The sequence below is a fragment of the Trichoplusia ni genome, chromosome 17, assembly GCF_003590095.1.
Source record: "Trichoplusia ni isolate ovarian cell line Hi5 chromosome 17, tn1, whole genome shotgun sequence".
Lineage (NCBI taxonomy): Eukaryota > Metazoa > Arthropoda > Insecta > Lepidoptera > Noctuidae > Trichoplusia > Trichoplusia ni.
The window spans coordinates 1115683-1141156 of record NC_039494.1 but is presented as its reverse complement, the minus strand read 5'-3'; the positions used below and the strand labels follow the sequence as shown (position 1 = coordinate 1141156).

The following is a 25474-nucleotide window of genomic DNA, read 5'->3' as shown; positions in this document are numbered from 1 at the left end:
CGAACACTAAGCCCTACAAATGAGTTGTGTACCCTATGTAAACGGTGCGATGTACCAATTAGCTTATGTTTGTTCCGTGTATTTATACTATGTATATCACTCTTTTTATGGTATAAGTGAAGATTTTGTCGTATCCATAGTATATTATCTAAAATAAATTGGGATGCTACAGTTAAAATGCCTATCTCTTTAAACCGCTCCCTAAGAGAAACTCTAGAGCCTAGCTGATAAATGGATCTGACAGCTCGCTTTTGTAAGACGAATATCGCTTCGATATCAGCCGCCTTACCCCACAGAAGTATGCTATAGGACATAACGCTGTGGAAGTAGCTGAAATAAACAAGACGAGCTGTGACCACGTCAGTAATCTGCCTAACTTTTCTAACTGCGTAAGCGGCAGAGCTGAGTTTATTCGCTAGGTATGCAATATGCGCCGACCACTTTAGTTTTGCATCAACCGTAACACCGAGAAAAACCGTTGATTCTACAGTCTCTAGCACTTCATTATTTATAACAATATTCGGCCCAAGATTCTTAACATTAGGCGTCGCGAATTTAATACATTTGGTTTTCTTGGCATTTAATACTAAATTGTTAATTGAAAACCAATGTGTGACGCGAGTGAGTGTATTATTTATTTCATTAAAATCATTTCTATTTCTGTTGACTTTAAATATTAAAGAAGTGTCGTCTGCAAACAGCACAACGTCACACATGCCTTTTAAAAAGAATGGTAAGTCATTAATATAAACTAGAAACAAAAATGGGCCGAGTATTGAACCCTGGGGTACCCCTAGTTTCACAGGTAGTCCGGTGGACTTGCTACCATTGACATCTACACATTGGACCCTATCACTCAAATAGGAATTAATTAAATCCAGTGATTTATTTTTGACACCGTAATGTTTGAGTTTGCATAACAGTGTGTCATGCCGGACGCAATCGAACGCCTTTGAGAGGTCACAGAAAACGCCAATAGCATTCTGAGAGCTTTCCCAAGCGTCGTAGATGTGTTTCAGTAAAGCTACACCCGCGTCGGTAGTTGAACGTCCCTTTGTAAAACCGTATTGCTCGCTATGTAAGAGGGTCTTGTGATTAAAATAATGCAGAAGTTGTTTTAAAATCAATTTTTCAAAAATCTTGCTAAACGCAGGTAAAATTGATATCGGTCTAAAATTACCAACGTCACTTCTACTACCTGCCTTAAATAACGGTATGACTTTACTGTGCTTCATCAAGTCCGGAAAGACACCTACGTCTACGCATTTATTAAAGATGACAGCTAAAGAGGGTGCTACAATGTTTATTATATTACTTAGGAGTTTTACAGAAAAGCCCCAAAGATCTTCTGTTTTTTTTTGACTGAGTGATTTGAAAGCATTGTTTATATCTAATGGAGTCACATATTCGAAACTGAAAGTAGAATCACAACTGGGCACGCAATTACGTAATAAGTTTTCTGCATCAAGTGATGATGATTTTAAGGAACTCGTTGTAGTTAATGGTATATCTGCGAAAAAGTTATTAAAAATAGAGGCAATTTTATTAGCTTCAGTGACTAATTCATTGTTGTATAAAATATCGAAGTTGTTGTCGCGTTTCGTAGCCTTACCAGTTTCTTGATTAATAATATTCCACGTGGCTTTTACTTTATTTAAAGAGTTTTTTATTTTTTCGCTGATATACTTAGACTTGGCCGAGTTACAAACCTTCTTAAAAATTTTTGAATAATTTCTAACATAATGTATAAAATCTGTGTCAAATTTATATTTTTTCATGCCATATAACTCATATAACCTGCTTCGACTTTTGTATATGCCAGTAGTGGCCCATTGGTTAAACGAGGCAGCAGAACTGCTCTTGACTTGTCTAGTTTTACACTTAAAAGTTGTTTCGAACTCGCTTTTAACTACATTAAAAACCGATTCATAAGCCTCATTAGGGTTAGTCGAGTCCAAAAGCGATGGCCGTAATTTTGACTTGATGTTGATTTTAAAACGAGAGCAACGATGCGCTGTGTAAGGCCTACTGACTACCTTAATGGTTTTATTAGATAGTAATTGAGAAAAACTAGCAAGTTGGCCACAATGGTCAGAAGTAATATTAGTTAAAAGTAATGTTTTATTTGCTTCACAACTACTAAATATATTATCTATGCAAGTTGCAGAAGAGGCCGTAAACCTAGTTGGTTCGCAAAAAAGGTTATTTAAATTAAACGACTTGAACAAATTCAGCAGTCGGATAGAAATTGGAGCTAATTCTAAAATATTTACATTGAAATCCCCACAAACTATAACTTGCTTATTATTACATTTAACTTTCGCTAATGAATCTTCCATAACAGATTCAAATAAATTAAAATCGCTTGAAGGGGGTCTGTACACACAAATTATAATGTATTGCTCTAGTTCCACACAGGACAGTTCAATAGTGCGCTCGATAGAAAGGTTAGCAATATCAGGACGTTCTTTACATTTAATTTCGTTTGAAACAATAATAAGTGACCCTCCGCGAATAGCACTCTTTCTTACAAACGCACTCTGTATGGAATAATGGACGCTATTAAATACCGCCACCTCAAAGTCTCTTAACCAGTGTTCAGTTAAACATAACACCTGAACATCGTGATTTTCAATAAATAAACTTAATTCTAATTCTTTGCCGGAGAGGCCTTGCATATTTTGATGAACAACATTCAATCCATGCAGCCTCCCCGTTGTCCCGCCTTGCTGTTTAAACAGCTAGATGTATATAAATTGTTAGTACAATTACTAACATTATCAAAACCCTTGGGTACATTAGTACCTGAATCTGGTATATTATATGCTAATAATTTAGCAATTCGTCGCTTACATGCACTTGACAAATACATACTGTATTGTGTCAGTTTAAATGACCTAGAAAATTTATTTATATCAAAGTACATAATTGAATTTTTGTTATAACAAGTAATATTATAGATTAATAAGTTTAAATTGTATATATGCATATTCTGCTCATAAGTTAATGAATTAGAGTAGGGCAGAGCACAGAAAATGAATTTACATTTCTTTTTTTCACAAAGTTGTAACATTAGATCAATACAATCAATAATATCTGCTCTACTGACAGCCAGACCATCCCCAAATAATAAAATACCTGTGGAACCTGCATTAAACTCAGACAAAGCAATTTGTCTTGAAACTTTGTAAAAGCTGGCACCGGGTAAACAAGTATTTAATACACTCTGCCGGTGTAAAAGTGCCGGGTATGTTGGAATCGTGATCTTTTGATTTGCATGCATAAAGCAATTTGACTCTGTATGAATAGAAGCGTCTGCAAGGCGGTAAAAATGGTAGACGGATTATCTATACTAATATATAAAGCTGAAGAGTTTGTTTGTTTGTTTGTTCGTTTGAACGCGCTAATCTCAAGAACTACTGGTTCAAATTGAAAAATTATTTTTGTGTTCAATAGATCATTCATCCAGGAAGGTTTTAGGCTATAATAATACATCACACTGCGACTAATAGGAGCGAAGATGCAAGGGAAAATGTGGATAAAACAGGGTAGATATAAATCATAACTTATATCTTCTAACCACGCGGACGTAGTCGCGGGCAACAGCTAGTTTGAAATAATTTAGACACAACATAATTTGACAGAATCAACAAAAAATAAAAACGAAGTATAGTCTAGAATTGTGTACATACACGATACGTATTATTGATATTTACATCACGTACCAACTTAGAATAACAATAATCCAGTTGATTCAATATTTCTTTCCAGTAATCGTACATAAAGCACCCTAATTCGTATGTAACATACAGTAAAGATAATTCCATATATAAAGAGTCGCCCTCCATAAACAGAAGAGCACACAACACCCCACTTCATATTCATTCGTTTATATTACAAATTTATGATATAACAAACCCCATTAATATTATAAATGGCTCAAAGTTTCTCCCACACATTGTAATAAAGAAACATTTTGCCGAGAACCTTCAATCTTGGTTCAACAATTTGAGCTTAATTAAGCCTCGTAATTGGTATTCCATCAAGTTAGTTGATTTTAAGTACCTTCTTTTAATTTACTTATATGGGTAAACTTTTTTTTAAGGTAGTCATTATTTTTAGGACAGTAATTTAGTTAATAATTAATAATAATACGTAAACTCTGAATGAAAAGTTAAAATAATATAATTATTGCTTACTTACCTCTGGTATAAATAATCCAATTAACTTTAGTTTACGTAAACACAATTTTAATAACACATCTAGTTGTACACGCTATAGTCGAAACACTTTTTCGATAAGATGCTAGTTCAATGAACACTTGTATGGTTCGTAGCCGGGCGCTCGCTACGGCGTAGCCGTCGTAGACGTGTAGACGAGCAAGCGTGGTGAGATCCCGCGAACAACTGAGCGCGGACGCTGCATTGCTCGGTCTAGCGCCCGGATGCAAACGTGCTACGATATCTTTTTTGATTCTTAATAAGTAGCTTGACCGTTTCTACTCGGTTTTTTTAGCCTTCAGTGATAGGTGGTCAATGAAATTTGGAAAGCGGAGTTGGATACGAGTCTCTTGACTTAATTAGTGATTTTTATTTGAGTTTCAGTTATTTTTTTCCTCTAGATTGAAAATGTTTTTTTTTTTAAATTTAATCTATATTTCTTATATACATTTTAGGTTATAAATTAAAGACGAAAAACAATTGCAGAGCAATCAGATTAACGAATGTTAACAAATCCGATTCCCGCGCGGCTTATGCACAAATTTTACGATTCGCCCATTTACTATTTAAGTCAACAGATTCCGCTTTTTCAGTAAAAGCCGAATCGATTCCCCGTAGAGTTTGAACGCTGTCACAATGTTTACACAAGAGTGATAGGCAATTATGAAGGGATGTAAAGGTAATAACTTCGAACAAATGGAAATATGACTATGTTCATCTTCGTCGTGAGGTTGAACCGCAAGACAAATGAAATTCCATTACGATATTAAAGAAAATCCCCAAAGCCGTCGGTGGCTTTATGAAAGAATTTAATAATAAGGAGCAGAATATTATTCAATTTTTCCCTGAAAACAAAGATGGAGCAGGAAGAAAGTCTGTTCCCACCTGGGGCTCGGGCTAGTCGAATTTATTAGCATTCAAATGATTTATAACTAGCGAGCGGCAGCTGAATATTTTCTGATTCGTCTTAAATTAAATTCTTTCTTTCCTTTGGCTGGATTTCATTAAGGGTAACGAAATGCTGTGGAGATGAAAAAGATAATCTGTCCGTCGCTAGATGAGGCGGGCGCGCCACCACGCAGCCCGCACCGCGCCTAGCGCCCGAGCTCGTATCGCGGCTCTAGTGGCCACGACGCCGATATATTACGTTAGTCTGCTTACACAGCCAGTGTAAATTCTATATTCCCCTAACCAAACCACAGTGCGAAACCCCTGATTAATTAAATTCTAAATATAAATTCATCTTTTTGTATACCAATAGGCGTCACATAATGGAAGATGAGTGTGAGGTGGGACCGTCAACGGGACGAAAGGGAAGAATCTCCGCGCAATGCGTGACGTGTCAAGTATCACATTATACATATATCAGGCCCTTGACCCAGCCGCCTAACGAGTACTATTATTATTGTGAGTGAGTGTAAATGTGTATTTTGATAGCCACTCGTGACATACAAAAGTTATTTATATTCAATCATGCCTGCAGGGTATACCTACATGCCTGTTCAGGGCATGGCTCAGGGAACCCTTAGTTTTATCCTTAAAGCACTTTCCATGGTTGTCCTGGCGCTCGCGAGTTTAATTCGTTGTTCAAGTTGATTATAGTTTGTTTTTATGCAGTTTCGACCATTTTTTGTATAACACACTAGAAGCGGACGTTTATCCTACAAAATAAAAAGTTTCCTCACCCTACCGATGGAACTCAGATTTCAGTTTCCGCAGAACCGATCTCCTAAAACAAAGTACATTTTGGAATAAGAAATTTGTGCCTTTATTGATTACTAAATTAGAAGGGAGAGGGAGGGATAAAATTAGGGATAAGAGCACCCTCAACCCAAAGTAATCAGTAACAGTGCAACGGGAGAATACAAACCGCGATCAGTACTGAATTCCTAAACATTATCCGTCGGTCTTGCCACTACTGCGAAGCTGTAGAGATTTATTTATTCCATTATTCATTGCAATGTAAATCAGCATTAAATACATTTTAAAATAATTATTATTTTCAGTGTATTTATGCCACACATGAATTATCAAGCAACGCAGCCTACAGTGGTTACGGAAGAGAGCGCTCGCATCCGCGTGGCGTTTTAAAGCTAAAATATTTAACGAGCGCAGTGCAAAGAACAAAGCCAGCCCTGTGTTTAGCTGCACATGTCTGCCGTACCCCAAAGCCTCCATCATTAAATTCAACGCCCCTTTATGCGTCTCTGACTAAGTTAACTATAGAAAAGCTTGCAACACAGTGTGCCACCGGTGCAGCACCAACGCTGCTGTTGCATTAAAATTTAATCATTTTAAGAACTTAATGCGTGTAGACTACTATCTCTTTGTTTGAATATCAGTAAACATGTTTACCCTGTCTGATTAGAGATATACAAAAAGCAAGACTTCTATTTTTTTTTCGTAATCAGATACTTTCTCCTAATATTTTAGTAAGGACAACATAGTGCTGGTAGCTAACAACCGCGTATTAAGCACGAATAAATAAACTAAAAATCTGCATGACGACACGTAAGCAAATATTCACTCTTAAGCCATCGTTTGCGCACTTTCAAAGTAGAACATTTGAAAAGAAGTGAGCTCTAATTACGTAGGCGTAACACGTCAAAGTATTTGAGAAGCACGCGACGCATCAGGGGTTGATATTGTGAGGCGACGAGAAACGCCTAATAATCCCCAACTCGGTCCTTCAGCTGCAACCTCGCCCCGCGCCTAAGAAGACTCGTGGATGTTTGCTATTTGAGTTATGAAAACAAAGATTTATCTTAAACTAACTAAGCGTAGGAAGGTGTTAGCAGAATATTCGTGAAAGATATTTATAGAACTGTAAACTATGATTAGATTATCTTAAACTAATAATTTGTTGCTAAGAGAAGTTATGTAATTTGTTACACGATTTCGCTGAATTGAATACCTAAGATAAGTTAGGAGTGAAAATTAAAGACAAGAAGGAAATGTGTTATGTATAGCGAACCTACTAATATATTTCAGTTATATTTTAAAAACAAAAAGTTAAATCAAAAGTAATTCGGCTTCATCTAAAATAACGCTTAAGATAAATCTTAAGTGATTCGTCCAAAATACCGCATAGCGTGGTTTTTATTTGTTGCAATCACATGGTGGATTTCACCTTTTCGCCTATTTATTTTTATAAAGTACAAAGGTCGCAATTTCACGGTTTAGTTGTTGTCATTATTGTGCCAACGTCAAATGTTCTTGGATCTGGGGCCGCGGTCTGTGTAATGAGCCATGGCTGGAGGACGAGTGTCGATCTGCAGCGCTCGTGGTGGAGCACGACCACATAACGATCCCACCTCACGCTCGCCGCAGCGGGATATATGTGACGTGCACACAACTTACATGTTACGCCATATGTTTAGAACTGTATTAGATTACCCTAATTTATATTAACACGGTATACTTCTCGCAGCTCTCATTTAATGCATACATTTTGTTTCGAAATTAAAAGGAGATAATAAATATTGTGTAGTAAAAAAAGTAAAAACGAATAAATATTATTTTAAACTGGTAAGATTTGTCACATTTTATGATAGTATCGGTGAACTATAAAAACAATTTTATTTTGCTGCAGTAATAAACTCCACCAAAACTTTTACTTTGGCATTAATACTGAAACTTTATTTAGTCCTGTCGTTAATGCTAATGAAAAGTTTACCGAAAATGAATTCTTTGTCTTAGTCAAAATACTTAGATATTGAACTTAGATTTTATGTCCTGTGATTAATTTTATGTGATGGAAGAGGATGGTCCTACGGCTTCAAAAATTAATTACTAATATATTGTACATTGTTATACATGCGATGATTAATTTCATGAGAGAATTGCAATTTAATAAAGCGTTAATCATCACTTAAAATCAGTAATGACTGACGCAGGAACATAAATAATAAACGACCGAAAAATAATTGAAATTAACACAATTTAAGCGATATCATCTACTTTCACAAAATCACTATTTAATCTAGGTCTATAAAAACAGATCGTAATATCGATACTGGATGTAGCATAATTAGTGCACAGCAATTTGGCCGAAACGAAATTTTCATAGTTGATAACAGGCTGCCATTAAGCAAGCCCTAATTTAATTACATTCATTTTACCCATTCAGCCGTAAGTACTGTCTCGAAATGAAAAACCAGATGAGCGTTCAAATCATAATATTCGAAAATAAAGTTTTTAATGAGCATCAAATTCAATAAAAGCATGAACAATGGCGTGTGTGAGCTCGTATTGTGACTCTTTTGTTTTACGCCCAACGACGTCATTATAAATTTTTCACCGCAACTGTCTAATGAGAAATGCTATGTAAATGTATATGTTGAAGTACCCGTGCATAAACCGTGAATGCGACCTATTAAAATTAAAATATATTTTTCATTTTAGGCAAAATTTGAATCATAAAATTCAGTCGGGAAATAAGAAGTAATGATATAAAAAGCCTTTTTATGGTTGTACTTAAAACATTATGAAACATATATTTTATGATATAAAATTAAAAGATTTGGTATATAGTACAATTAAATTACTTAACACACATCTACAAAATATTTTTTCTATATACATATATATATATCAATTAACAATAACTTACAATAAATATAGATAATATGTACCTACATTTGTATACATTTATACACAATCTATACGTACAGCACAACGAAAACTTTATTAATAGCTAGTCTCAGAAAATTTACCTACATACTATATTAGTCAGCTACCAATACCAGATAGGTGGTATAGAGACCCCTAATATTTGAGGTTCTGCGTCTAAATTTATATAGCCAGCAGCTATAACAGAGGCCTGGTTATAATGGTTATTTTGTAGGTGAATTTCGGCAGGTCAGCGAAGCAGCGGGAGCCGACGGAGGAGGCATCGCATGCCACCGGAAATAATGACTGCCGCTCTGTAATTGGAACGGCTCGCAGCATTTTAGAGAGACTCGTCACTACCTCAACTTCTCTTTAAATTTTAGGACAAATATATTTTTAAGATAAGTTTTTATCCACCATTTTTTAAATTTTGCAGTGATGGTATATAAAATCTTCAGAAAAGTTAAAATAATTACGTAACACTCCGAATATAAACGTATGAAGAGTATAATGGATTATTCAATTTAAAATGCTTTTACCGTTTCGTGTTCCACACGCGTCTTTTAAATATAATTAATGCCAGAACCAATTCTTTAAATGTAGGTGTTGTTTCAGAAACTGTTGAATGTACTTTTACATTACTTTTATATTTTATTTTATAGCACGTAAGCTAATTTTCATAATTTTACTCAACTTCCACCTGAGCTTGGCATCGTTTAAGAACCACAATTTAGAGTATTTGTAATTTGAATTTGGCATCTAAAATATTTCGAAGGTGGGAATGTTAGAGGGTAGAAAATAGGTGCATGTTTGCGAGTGTTGTCTGGCGGGCAGAGGCCGGTGCGGGACTCAGCATGTGCAGGAAATAATGACGTCCGGCGACGCGCCTCCGCCACTGAAACACCGCGACCCGCCGCGCCGCGCCGAGCACAACTAAATTACTGCACGGAAACCGATTACGTACACCGGAAATTTTCCTAAATTCTTATTTCACGAGTAATCTTTTGACTTCTAAAGGACAGAGAGGGTTCGCATATAAATATTACTCCGTATTATTAATTGTGCGCTCCCAAACTTTGTCAGGTTATTCTCAAAGGAAAATTGTACTTTGTTACTTCAATGCAATTTGTCAGTTGGAAAATAAACTGATTTTGTTGCAAACTGAAATTGAGAAAATGCTCGTATACAGCGCCACTGAAGTTTCTAGAAGCAGTGTAAGAGAAATAAAATAGTTTTTTGAACGTGAAGTTGTATAACTATTTTAAAATGTTGTAGTTTTGTATTGAGTTGTTACGATAATAAGCAACTTAATTAAAAACTGTATTACCTACTCTCATGTTTCATAAGTTATTTCACCTTATTATTTATTTATAGACGCAAATATGGCAAAGGTTTTTAAATAAAATGATTATAATAATCATTTTATTTAAAAACCTTTGCCAAATAAATAACCCAAACTATGAACGGGAAATCAAAATCGCATAACCTAGACTAGTCGACTACAGCGTAAGCTTAATAATTAATACATCAACTAATTACAATTTACTAACACCAATACAATCAATGACGCGTGCAATAGATAAATCGTTGTTTAGGAAACGTTCGTACTTAAGTTTTATAGTACTACTTATTGAAAGGATTGTGTGACAGGAGCTGTTCTGCGAACAATAGTTCCAACATACTGCGGGGTGAAGCGGGAAGTCCGTGTACGTAGGAGTCAATAAAATTCATTCAAATCGTCATAAAACGAGTCGCTCTTTCAATTGATAGCTATCAAAACTAGCGAGTGGTACTTTTTAGCATTCAATAAAATACTTTGATGGCTTTCAATTTATTGACTTGCTAGTAAAGTTTTTCGTTTTTAAATGTATCACGTCGTTGTGCGCTATAAATTACCTGGACTTGTTTGTTGGATTTTTATTATTGACTTTCACACCTTTCGTACGTACCTACTTAACTTTTAATCGTGGAATTTTATGGTGTAGAAATGAGATTTTGATTTAAAAATATTGATGTTACCTATTTGTAGAAAGATTTCAGGAGGATAAAGATACTGATCGATATTAAGTCAAGACAACACAAAAATAAACTTGAAAGAGATTGCGGATTCACAAAACAAAAAAATTAAAAGCTTGGATATCGGATAGTTTAAAAAGCGAAGCAATAAAGAGTGTTAATCGTGACAGTGGGAGCCTCGGTAGGATCAACGCTGGGCTCTAAGGAGCACCTGATCCCGCCTCGAGCGGCGCTTCGTAAACTTCTACAAACGAATTAGACGGAGTGCCTAGAAAACGGGATTATCCACTAACTGTTTTACCTTACGAAAATAGGTTTACGCCGTCTCTGTTTGTAACTTAAGATATGGCTACACAAATACATCGTTAATGAACCATAATGATGTCACCGGAGTTGTTAGTATAATGTTGCAGGTGAAATGACTTGGCAATTATTTGCAAGATTTAATTTGAGATGCAAAGAAGAGGAGTAAGTTGACGCGTTTTTAATTTTTATTTGTAGTTGTAGTATGATAATGCAATAAGACAATTGAGTTAAGAGGTAAATAAGTTTTATAAACAAGGCCTTCGGAAACTAACGAGTACTAACTAAGACTATCTACGTAATGCCAATTTAGAAAAAAAGTACGTACCTTGCATTTAATCAAATAAATAAGGAAATATAAGAAGATAAACGCCAGAAAAAAAAAACATTTTTTTTTCAGTAAAATAATATAATATTATAATAAAATAATTTAAAGTAATATAAATGACTGTAACATCTTCGTGCACTTACAAGTACAACTCTTTTTCCTTAAGAAAGAAAAGGTCTCAAGCAACGTAAACCATATAAACACCACCATTAATATCTCAAACATTCGTAGAGTGACACTCGAAAAGCATATATCATTCAGTGAATTTAATACAACAATACCTCAGGCGTCATTGGAGCTTACTCCTTCCGAAGTGTATCAGAAATTTTTGCTGATGCACCCTCAAACTGTTACATTGTATCCGTGAAGGTGGTTTAAGGATATCAGAGAGGGAAAACCGTTGTATATTATATTCAGTTTATGCGCTCGTATTTATTACTATTTATACTAAAGCTCTCTATAAATAACTCAGTCATAATCCTGTTTTTCAATATGAACGCTTGTCTTTGAAAGATTGAATACCTCTCTGGACTATTTAATAATCCTGACAGAGTTTATTTATGAGTAAATATTTTCTTAATTTAAAAATAATAACATGATAGCTAAAGCTATTTTATTTTGCTTTAAAGTGCTTTGAACTGAACATAATGTGAATCGCTCACCCATTTCCTAAGAGCAAAATCGTTAGATTAATTTGTTGAGAACTTTGTTACACTTTTTACAAGAGTTGGTATATGAAAACATATATGGATATAAAACAATATATATTAATTTATAAATAAAGAAAATAAAAATCACTAATTTTCTCTACTGTCTCGTAGAAAAAGAGCATTATCAAACTAAAAATAGCCAAACATCTGAAAAATTACTATTATCCAATTATTGCCCCTGACTTCAAAGGAATCTTCCTAAAAGGATAGGTAAAGAATTATCCTCCATTCCAACATACAACTCAATAAATTTACAAATGTGTTACAACCTTAACACCACGTAATAAGATTAAATTAATTTGATCTAAGTATTTAAGTTTAAAACTTAATTGAATCTTCGAGAGAACCGTTACGGCACGTTTATTAAATTAATTAAACGCTACCTTCAAACATCACTGAAATCTCATTTTGTTTCTACAAACAAAAAGAGACGTTTTAATGCCTTTTTAAAATGGGAAAGTGAAACGAAGACTTATAAATTGTATTACGTCTAATTATTACTGTATACTGGGCGAAATTGAGCGGTTTTCCGTCTTTCGTCTGCAACGCGCCGAGCTGTTGAAACTGCGATGAAATTAAATTATTTTTAATGTTTCGACATTCATTGCTGTCATTGCTTTGACAACAGAAAATATTTAAATATATATAATAAGCTATTTCTGTAGGTGAAAGCTAAAAGACCTTAAGTCAATTTTTTGACATTTTTATGTTTTAAATTATTTTTATTCAGGAAACCAGCATTTATCAAATGGTAAAAGACATTAAGTCCAACAGCCGCTTATTTCGCAGATGTAAAATTTTAAATAACATTATGTCCCTAGACATGAATTTGGGTATGAACATCTTTAATGAGCTCTACTGAATACTTCATAAAATGTGTCTTAAGGTTCTTCACTTTTCACCTACAGATTTGTTGACCAGTATCTGTAAGGCTGTTTGTGAGAATCGCATTTTTTTATTCCTTGAGAAACTTATGGTATTTTTTTTAAGTTTTAGTTAGGTTCAATAAGAAAAGTATGAGAGAGTTCAAAATATTTTAAATAAATCACTGAATTAATCAGAATCACATCAAAATGTTTAAAATGTAGAGTATTTACTTGGAATGTCGTTTCAGAGAAGCTCGTGGGTAATCTATTACTGCAGAAGTTCATCGATCACAGATTAAGCTACGGTTGACACGGTCCTTCCCTGGGTGGGTGACCAACAATGCCATAACTAGGTTCTCCGAGTTTAGGAAGGCACGATAAATTGTGCCCCCAGTTTTGACATGCTATGCTGATGATCAGTTGTAATGTCCTTTCAAATCCAGGCAGGATATTACATAAACCTAGTCTAAATAAAGATAAAATCCTAAAACTAGCTGGTAATTTAATCATTTATGGCGTACTCAAGAAGTTTTACGACTTTTATTTTTAACATAAGTTTTTCCCTAATTCGTGTATATTTTCTTAAGACCTCCTCAATGTAAATTTATAAGAATGTTACTGAATGTTAATGGATACATTTAACATATCAAATTATTAAAAAAAAAACAAACATGGAAACCGATACTGCCTCTCACCTACATTTTTATCTAAAAATAAGGAACATAAAAGTGAATAAGCTGGTTTAGGTAGTTGACTAAAAACACTTCGAATCCATTTACAGCAAAAAGACTCTATAAATTAAGGACTTAACGACTTCCTCAATTCGCACCTTCTAAGCACGCAGCAAAGGTGACAATAACAACTTTAGTCATTGTACACAACAACAACAGAAGCAGTCAAACAGTTTGTTTAGTCAGTTTGTTGATAATGATCATCAATTGCATAAAGCAAACAATAAGTTCCATTGTACTTTTGTTCTGATTTCATGCATAATAAATCTTTTTAACCGATAATTTTCCATTACATTCATTAAACATTCCCGACATTCTGATGATATGCCTCATTCAACAGTGTAGTCCCCAGCGAGAGTCCCCGTTACTACTCATTAATAGCATTAATAGCATAATTAATTTCATTTCAATTATTGCTGTATAATCGATTATGTGTATGCTAATGTGTGTTATAGTGACTTAGTAGCACTCTACAAATCAGTCAAGTGCGAGTAGGGTTCGCAAGACTGAGGGTTCAAATACAAATCGGTAAAAGAAATAAATACAAATCGGTTGAGTAACAAAAATATTTGATTATTATCGACAAATTTATTTTTCAATAAATTTATGACCTCGACCTTAGCTTAACCTCGATCTTTGTTATAGAGGAAAAATACACCATACATGGTGATGAATGGTGGACCATGACTGCTATTTGCAGTCATATGACACTAACTTAAAAGGTAATGTGTAAAAGGTTTTTAAAACGTTACCTTCCTTCTGACACTTTAGAGAAGGGTGAGGTCCATTCTCTTAATACAGACTGAGCTAAAAATTAAAGACCATAACAAATCTAAGCCACAAAAAACATATTAGTACGACCCACCCCATAAATCGTATAATTATTAAATTAAGGGCGCATCACTGGCAATACGCTGATAAACATGATTATGATAATTATATTAAGTTTATTGCATTAGATGTGGCATCACGGTACAAGCAATCAACAATTATTCACGAATATAAACGTCATGTCACACTGGAATTAACTCTGTTAGCTCGTAAACATGTCCTGACATTGATTTATTGCATTAATTCCAGACTCCAGGCCATAATCATTTAGAAACAAGTGTTTACATAAATCACTTAAGTAAATAAAATTGTTTACCGCTGTGAATTGCATGAATAAAGTATAAACTGTAACAAATGTTTATAAAATGCGTAGACGTCGCATTTGTTAAAAGTGTTTTAGGGAGGCATTTACTTAATTTCATATTAACGCCGAAATTGTGTGATTTAAATACTTTTGTTTGCGTGTTATAAAATTGTTTTTTATTTTATTTTTGGAATGAACACCACGTAAAGCTTGCTCTCATACTTATTTTTCGTTAATGTTCTAACATTTTTAACATGGTGCTATTGCACGGTACGGTAAATCGATGACATTAACTTTGGTGAAAGAAATGGACCATACATCAACGTCAGAGAAGCAGGAAAGCTGAGAAGTGATTTCCGAACGAACCTCGGCGTTCAGGAATGTAAAGCAACTGCGATCACGGCGCTCGCTCATCAGAGACGTGTAACAACTAATTACTGGAAGTTACGTAACACAAGAACACACTACAACATGCGGTAATTTATGTTATATTCAACTTCTCTACGTAGATCACGTTTCCAACAGACTTGATGTTTTTTAACAAACTTTGTATACGGCACATCTTAGATTTCTAGAAAATGTTCTCCAGTTAGAAAAATATAATCAAAAATCTTGAAGTAGAAACACTCATTGCATAAACTTTCTTATAAAATAGAATATACAAAGCCAGTCCTTTGTGCCGAGCCAGTTTACATTTTAGCAATTGAAAACAAAACTTCTTTATTCGCTCGATAGACGGGAGCTGTAGACATTTGTTGATGAAGTGTGTCCCGCAACAGTCGCGTTGATTGAAGTCAGATAGAAAGACAATTGATTGCAGCTCTGAGCCTCGATATACGAACAACAATTTTGTTTCAGCAATATAAACTTTGTATCTTAACTTTAAACAAAAACATTCCAGACAGAGCAAGGACAGTGACGTATAAAACCAATAAAAGTATTGTTGTTTTTTGTTCGTTGGAAACTTTGTGTGCCATATATTATACGTTATGTGCAATATACAATATCTAATCCTAATTGTAAAGAACAAAACAATCAGTAAAACAGAAAAGATAAAAGCATTGTCGCCTTGAAACGTTCACGTTTTTGCCAAGGGTCCATCGTAAAACTTTATTAGGCGCATTAAGGTCGCGGTTGAATCCTGTTTATGTAATCGCCGCCGGGGACCTTTAGCAGGAAAAATATTAAGTGAAAAAAGAACACACAATGTCACCCTAAGTAAGATTATATTTATGACGGCCTATATCTAAGAAGAGAATGGTCAGGGGCACTCAAAATGTCAAGCTAAGCGAAATGAGACGAGAGCTCACATGAAACATAGGAACGGCGCCCACTCGTAAAACAAAGATAAGCGTTTGATTGTGACCGGGATAATATGTATCGTGTTTTGGCCGGCCTTTTGACTACGTCTTCAATATTTATGTTAAATAAAATTATTTATACAGAACAACATATTCGATAGGAATAAATCGCGAAATAAGCTAACCATTGCTCATGCCAACCATGAATTAACATACAACCATTGTTTTTGCATAAACTCCTAACGTTCTTGGTTACAGTAAGACATGTATTATTTTAATACAATGCTGAAAACAGAGCACTTTACGTCTTCGTTAAATAGTTCCGACAGTAGGCACCTTACTTTATTCTGCGCCGAGTCTACTTAGTGCTCCGTGGCACGAATAATTTCCTTAATATTGCTCTGCGAAATCTTATTCAAATAATCAGAAGTTCGCGACTCCAATCCGCCTAGATGCAAATTGCATGCAGACTGCTTAATTAACAGCCTAGATACTGCATAAGCTGAACCGATAGCGGGCTCCATTGCAGTTCAGTTATTGTGCATAATATGAACTCGTATTTATTAATTGACTTGTATGCTAATGAAATCATAATACTGGTTGATAGAAACATATTGTTATTCAGCCAATAAGTATGATTTGATGTCGACAAACAAGGAAAAACACGAAAGAAGCAAAGTACCGTAATAGCTATAACAATGAATAATGCAGAAAAGAATCAAAAGGACTGCATAAAAGATGGGATTGTTATTGCAGCGAGTGAACAGGGGACACTGACAAGTGATCTGTCAGAGACTGCGGCCGCGTCTTATAGCGACGTCGGGCTTACACGGATTTCAGGGGGTTACCAGCTCCGCCTCACTTGACTGATGCGCCATTCTCGACCACATTTCTTCTCCCGTTTAATTAAGTTGGTGACTTGCCGATTAACGTCATGCTATTTATTACCCTACATTAGAATTTTTAAAGTTTATTTTAGCTGCGCTAATGGGTTGAAAAGTTTTTGTTCCTGTCGTAGTCTGTAAAAGTTGAACCCCTGAGTTTTGAGTTTGAGAACTTTATGATGTTCAAGTTATATAAACTTGAATTATTATTTACACTTACTAAAATTCAGGGATTCGCATATTCAAATAAAGGTTGCTTTAGGTGCCTAACTATAACAACATAGTTATGGGTTTGTATTCATAGAGAACTTCTCACCACGTTTTATAAGTACAAAGCGGTTATCTGGTATAATGTCACGTTCTTAAAATACTCCCAAAGACGTCCCTAACGATTTTTTACCTCAAAATATAGTGAGGATTTATTTCATATAAGTTTTAACGAGCTCACGTTCCACCGAATAAAACATGATTTGAAAACAACGCAGCCGTAAAATCCAAGCATTTTATGCGACTCTATTATCTCCCCGAATTCTCATGCATGATGAAGTGTTTATTTTCATTGGTGTGCACGCATGAAGCAAACACTTCATACCGGTATTCACACATAATAAAGAAGTTCGTAAAACTAAAGTTTCTATGCTAGTTTCAAGCATCGTCATACGCATTTTATAACTGAGTTATTAAATTATTTCACATAAACGAATAAATTTAATTTATAGCATGACAATTCGGCGAGCACAGGAAATTTTAATATGGAATCAATATAATTCGTCGAATTTGGTTGGGGAGAGTTTACGATCACGTTTGAGTACCTATATGAAATTTTGCACGTATACCACGGTATTCATAAATTATCAGATGCATCTTTTTATACGACACATTAAATTAAAAAAAAATACGATGAGCACAAACATTCTGGTCACGTATTAATTTTAAATAAAACCTTTTTTATTTTTCAGGTCTTTACAAATAAATGCGATGTACCCATAATATACAAGGTGCGGGTACTTCACGAACAAGAAGTACAATAGCCAGTTAGTAGTTGCGCGTACGTCGAGTAAGTTATGTTAGTGACGTCACTTTGCTAGGTAACTGTAGTCACATTTACGCTCCTTCAGACTCCACGGCCAACTTGCCCTCGTGAAGATGTGACTGTAAAAGTTTGATCAGTAAGAAAGTTTTAATTGCTACTGAACGGCATTTCCAGTGGGCCCCGACGGAGTTCATTTTCAAAGTATTTTATTCGTACAGAGGAAATAATTTGCTAGAACATTCAATGTAAACACTACGTGCTCTCTTCAATACATCATCTTAATTGAAACTTACATTTAGAATATAATGACTTATCTGATGATTTAATTATATTTCGAGTACGTAAATGTTTTTCCATACAACCACAAGCACTTCTATAGACCCATTGGTGTCGCCAAGCACATCTGTCTCCACGTTATTTTTAAGGTACGAGTATATAAACACGCCATCAAACTTAATAAATAAATAAATGCGGACAACATCACATACATTGTTCTGAACCCAAAGTAAGTTGCTAAAGCACTTGTGTTATGGAATTCAGATACAACGAAGGTACCACAAACACCCAGACCCGAGACAATGTAGAAATGTGAATTTTTACATTGACCCGACCGGGGATCGAACCCGGGACCTCAGAGATAGCGACACCTTGAAACCGGTGCGTACGCCACTCGACCACGGAGGTCGTCAAAACAAACTTCCTAACATGGTTTAGTGTTTTTTACATCAAAAGCGGATATCTTTGTATTGGTATATTGTATTAATTGGATTTCTTCCTTTTCATTGGCATTCAAACTTGCAACCACTAGACAAAAAATACATTCAAAATTTGTATTTTCCTATGAGCAACACAAGCTATGACTACAGTAAATAATATTTTTCTTTCTAACACCACTTGTAGCATTCTATTTCAGAACCAACTTGACAATGTTATAAAATTCCTGAATTAAATGACGTAGCAGGAAAAATAAACATAACAGCTTACGACACCGGTACAATGGTAACTGATACCTACTGCCTATTTCATTGGCGCATATAAAAGCGAACATCTTGACAGAACCGAATAAAAACTCCTAAAACACACTTTTGCGCACATTTTATTATCAATGTAATATTATTCGAGTAACGCATATCGAATATCAATAAACACAGTTGTGTATACACGGAATGTATCAGACATCGTTGAATAAGGAGTGCGGAATCTGTACGGTGCGTACCTAAGTAATACACGTCACCTACATTCGATTTGTATTCAGAGTTCGTTAACTCTGCTCGCAATGATTACCCTGAGGCAAACGCGTTTCTCAAGCGTACGTGTACTTCACTACATAGCTACTACGTATAACTTATATGTTGAATATGTTCAACATTATTACTCAATTATGCTAAATAGTTTTAACTAAATTTGAAATGTTTGATACAACTTGAAACTTGTTTTTCATAACAATATAGTGTATTGTGTTTATTAATGTACTTTAATTTAGTTACAAAGAGATGTTAGCAATTTATAGTAAATAGACGTATTATATCAAAATATATAGGTGTAATATGGTCTTTGCATTTTCCTGAAAAACAATCGTATTAACTAGTAAACCGATGTTCTCAGAATATTAGCCGATTTGAATTTTCATTTTAAAACTAAATTCTTGTTAGAAACTACGTCAGGCACTCATAAGTGACATCGACAAGAGCTATAATGGCTCATACGGCGTGATCGTAAAATTTTATAGGCAACTCGCAGGTACAGGATGTGTCCCCGGAGGCAAGCCACTCCGACCTCGCATTATGCCTCCTCCAGACACACTTATCTAACCGTGATTAATTTGTTTTATCTTCTAAGCGCCCCAAAAGATTTACTTCACCTCAATGATCACGAATAACGCAAAGAACTCGATGAGACTAACACCCAAACACTTATCGATGAATTTCACAGCAAAATGTCAAAATACTTAACCGAGCATTTTAATGCTCACTCAGATGAATGAGCCAATAAACCATTAATGTGATATTTTCGTTTTAATATTTTATTGTTCATTTGTGAATTTATAATTAACACAATTAGGGTTGTACCACGCGTATTTCATTGTTCGGGATTGAGTGTTCAGTCAGTTATTTAAAATAAATATTCTGTTATGTATTAACTGTTCTTGCAATAAAAGGATATCCCGGATAGCATTCATTTATGATACATATTGAGCAGAGGCTACACGCATATGTAACATTGAACGCGCAGCGTGCACCGTATTCAAATATCCCTTTAAAACGATAAAAACGCGCACTCCCCACGCCGCACACGTACTTAATCGATGTGACTCATAGTAGAGTTGTATACTACGAGAGTAACATATCTGATCTTCTAGATGACATAATCAAAGCACCACTTCCTTTTTATGCATCTTCAAAAAACGCTTCAATATTAAAGATATAGATTCGCCTGATGATAAAAATATAGGTACTCGTACTAACTGGATTAGGTACTTTATATTATACAGTTCAATAGCTATTTACAAATAATAATAAAAATAAGATAACGATGAATCACTAAAGTAATTTTAGTGATACTTGATAAAGGCCACATAAAACCAATTAAATTCCAAGATGAAGTTTACATATTAGCATGTCTGAGTTAGGAAACTATTTCATGCTATCGATTGAGAGCGAAGCAATCAGGGAGCAGCTGTACACACTCGGGCCAAGTGAGACTTGCTGTTGACGTTACCTGCACATTGCGAGGCCTTTGCTTCAACTATCAGCTGACAACGCATCAACAAAGTATTTCACGAAAAAAACGTTTTCGATAAAACAGGCACGTTTTACGGCAAGATTTTACCTACAAAGAAATGCAAAATACAGTTACAGTAAAATATTGTTAGAAAAAAATAGTCCTATAACTCTCGACGAGAAGTCTAATATTAGCACTAAACACACAACGCTTAATGTGTTACACAGTAATTGTACGCTCATAATCCGTAGTTCTATATAATCAAGAGATAGAAATAACTCTCGAACTATTTCATATGAGTCGAATCTGCGTATTTTAGTTGTTAATGGATAGATAAATACTAGACATTTGTTCAAACTGAGTGCCTCTGTCTGCCTAGTATTTTCTACTTGATATTCAGGCTCAAATGTTAGTTATTTTTGACCTATGTTGAATAAAATCTTTTTTTAAATCACTTAATATTAATATTAATTAGTTATTCATAATTATTACGCCGAGCGAAATACAGGTAAAGTAAACAAACCCCGATGCCGCATTATTGTTCATTAATTTTACGATCAGAGATGTAACAGCTTTCGACATTATTTTGAAAAGTTGTATACTCTCATAAAAAGACTCAAATAAAATATTCAAACGATATCGTAAAAGTTCGGACGTAAACTTGTCCCTGGCCAGTAAGAGTTTGACACAAAAAATCTTTGGTTTAGCCGATCTAATGAAAAAAGAGTTGCAAAACTAATATATTATGAGTTATTGTCGGATAGGAAACATAATTCCAGTCGTAAATACGAATAAAGAAGAATATATTATGCATATTATTCATGTAGGTCTGATATTACTGTAACATATACAGCGTGTGTTTGTGTCCCTTCTCAAGTAGTGAGTATCGAGTAGCGAAATAGGTTAATGTAGCGGTCGCAAGCTATCGCTCTAGTAACGGGACAGGGGGCTGCCACCGATAGCCCACTAAGCTGTCTCTAGTGTTTCGTACTACCTATGCTAGCTAGCCCCACGTACGTACCTCTTTGCTTACTCCACAGTTTCTTGACATTCAAACATGGTGTTGGTAAAATGTTGGTATTTTATTGTGCATTAATAATTGCTAAAGTGTTCTGTAATTTGATGAGTAAATCAGGTTAGTATCATTAAACATATCTCAATACTTGTATTCCATTGAAGGTAATTTTTTTAAATTTAATCTCTCCAAAAAAAATTGTTTTCAAATTGGATCACCCGCTTAGTAGCTTTTATGCCACATACGAGACAAGGATACATAGAAAATTGTGCATGGCGGTCAAAGTGATAGCACCCCCTTAAAAAGACTTAATCAGATCACTTGAAATAGTTTAGCCTTTTTGACACGACATATCTAAACACCATCGCTAGACAACCCTATTTCTAATAAATGACCGCATCTGAATCGGTTCACCCGTTTAAGTGCTACGGTGAAAGAGACATGTCTGTCTGTCTCTTACCAACACATAGACAAACATACAAAGAGTTCAATCTTATAACACTCCGCTTCTTGATTCGAGGGTTAAAAAAGACATTTGTAAAAATGAAGTCCACGTTATATGAAAAATATTCAAGTTCGTTTCAGCAGTTTTGAAGTCCCATGTGTCCGTGAGACGTCTCGTGTGACCGCGCCGCGTCGCGCGTCGCCCTTGCGTCCGGTCCGGTTCATTTATTGACACGCACTAATGGTGCACACAATAGATATTTACTGCTCTGTTTACTTCCACATTTAGATATCGCGATAATCGATGTCAATAGCGCCGATAATAGAGATATTAGTGATCGCTTTCAAATGAAAAATATTGAAATCTACAGATTGGTTTATTTTTATTGAGGCATTGATTGCTGCAAGAAACTACAGATACACCATGATATACTTAATATCGTGGTGTAGTGCCTACAATGTGAACGTGCCTTCTTCGGTTTCCTGTTAATAAAAGGAAAGCCACTTCCTTAAAATAAACATAGATAAAGTTTAACCTATGAGTCTGAAATACTATGTGATGTCACAATTTTTTCATGCTATCCATTAAATGCATAAAAGAGCAAACAAAAAATATTTAATCATCTTCCCACTAAGGAATTCTGTTTCATAATATAGAACTGCGCTTTTGAAGCAACTACGAAGTTTTACTCACTACCTTTTTTTAACCAATAAACTAATGAAACAAATCTCATCCGAAAGACTTCAGTAAACTGGTTAAGCGTGGTCCTTGAGTTGAGTCTACATCTGCTAATTGCTTCCGAACTTGTTTTTGAGCATAATTTTGGCTAATTGCAGTCGTGCACTTGGAACAGTGCCAACAACCATTCACAGAAAAAGGCGCCTTAATTCGAACACTTTAAAAAATTGAACGCGCTTTGATTTGTTTCCCCTACTTATTGAAAGCGTGACCTCCATATAGTTACTCCGATTTTAGTGTAGAGAATAAGATGATTTGGCAAAGATACGTTCCAGACCGCTTTAGTTCTTCATCAACTTGATTACATTTTGGAAATAAGGTCAAATTCCACAGCGATATTTATAGAACAAAAGACAAAAGGATTGGAGTCTTTACCTTAAATTATAAGATTCTTGTAATTGAAATTTCAATAAGTGGTTGGAGCGCACGTTTAAATTCAATTCCGGTAGAAATTTCTTCGATCCTTTTCCTTTTCTTTTTTGCTCGAGATGATAAACAATAAACAAGCAAATAAACGCTTCATTTTAACATTAAAATAGCAATAGCCCAAATTAGTTTTATCTCAATAGTATCTACCTTAGGCTGTCGATGTCCCCATTTTATTTTATATTACATTTCTCAACAAGTCCATTGCATGTTAGTCCCGTATACGCTTTTAAAAAGGAGGTATTCATTTAACTACTTGAATGACAAGAGAGACAAACAATTACAATAATAAGTCTGCTCTACAGATATCCGAGAATGTACTCTGCAAGGCCAGTATATGTACAATACAAGATGAAATTAGTTCCCCGCCTATCTGATCTCACACTGTGACAAGTCTCACCGCCTGTTCATTGCATTACGCCTCGACGTTTGCTCTTGTCAGGAGTTTCAGATGTGGAACCTCCATTTGATTGCAATGTCAATTACATATCTCAACATAACAAGGAACACGTATACCCAGACTAGATGCACGTAATCTTATTCATCGTCTATACAGTTTTAGCCCCGTTCTAAGTTTTGTAAGAGACTGGTTTTCAGTTTAACCAAATCTCTGCGGAAATTAATTAAAAAATACTTTTGTTCTATGATGATTGGTTTAAAATAATAATAACAAAATTTTCTTCCGTCCCAACATTAAAATTGACGATAAATTGTAAAGGATTAATGACCTCAAAGAGTTTAAATTAAGTAAAGAAAATGACAAAGCGTTGTCTGTGAGTGCAACAGCAAGCGAGCGTCTAGCGTCGAGCGTCGAACGGCGGGCGGTCCCTGCCTCCTCTGAGGAAATTACTCCGGAATATTGTTTTGTATTGCACTTGTTACACTCTCCCTGACACCGCTTGCTCGACGCTGCTAAACTTCGCGCGATATATACTATACAATATACATGGTATACACGATCGCCTTATTGCTACGTGGCGCCGCGGAAAATGCTGCGTTCGATTGTGCTTTATGTTTCAATAACGCGCAACTGTACCACAGAGTAATCCAATATATTGTTTTGTGGCTGCTGTGGGTGTCTGGTTATTTGATAGGTTTTCTTTGTCTCAAAATAACATTCGTTTATTCTATCTGTTTAACATAAGACATATATTGTGTATGTATTGTATAGGAACCGTAATTAAGCTACCTGAAATAGGTAAACGCTAAAATTTCTTATCGACGATAAACGATTCCAATATTATTCCCGTGAATGGCTTCTGACCTTTGCATCTCACAAGGGAACCATATTTTGTCAGAACGATGTTATTTATGTACGGTAAAATGCTTCAGTGCATTTACCTGATTTAATCCCTTAGTGGTCTTTTACGACACCCTCGGGATAAAATTTTGTGAGTCTAAGCCAAGGTTCGCACGACATATTTTGTATGCAGCTCATTTTACAAAGTTCCTCACAAAAGGCGTTTGTTTCAAATGTGCCCCTTATAGGCAAAACGAGGGTAATAATAAATAAACGAAACGATTTATTTGGAAGCGCGAACTTTTCCATTGTGTTAACTTTTTGCTGCGGGCCGGAATTCGCGTAGCAAAACATTGTGATCGCTTCACGGGTCATGTTTTGATAACGCCGTGACATTGTTATCTCGTTTGATGAATGGACTTTTTGTTACAAATGGACGTTGTTATTTTGCTAGTGAACTCTGTCCCTCTCTCCGTGAATGTTTTCCAAAGCGGGCGTGAATCGTTGGAGACTTGAATACTTTTGATTGCTATGAATATTAATTACTTGTTATTTTTTATTTTTCTTGAAGCGTAATTTATAGTGTTTTCTTGTTTACCAAAGAATATTTTAATGGTATTGTTTGCATTGTGATTTTTTTTGTGAATCTTATTATTAGATAAGTATTTAATCATTTGGCATGGCAATGACATGAATGGCATTTAAAAATAGGTGCTATTATGCATGAAATTTTCGCTTAAGATTTTAATAA

The 25474-nt window shown here is 35.0% G+C and overlaps 1 protein-coding gene across 1 annotated transcript in view; it reads right to left on the bottom strand.

Annotated features, from left to right (window-relative positions):
• The window catches only part of LOC113502414, a 43159-nt gene extending 38527 nt beyond the window's left edge, over positions 1-4632 (bottom strand). The window contains exon 1 of the mRNA XM_026883978.1: positions 4204-4632. The gene's annotated coding sequence lies outside the window, so the exon portion shown is untranslated. The remainder of the gene's footprint in view (positions 1-4203) is intronic.
• Between the last annotated feature and the right edge of the window lie 20842 nt (positions 4633-25474).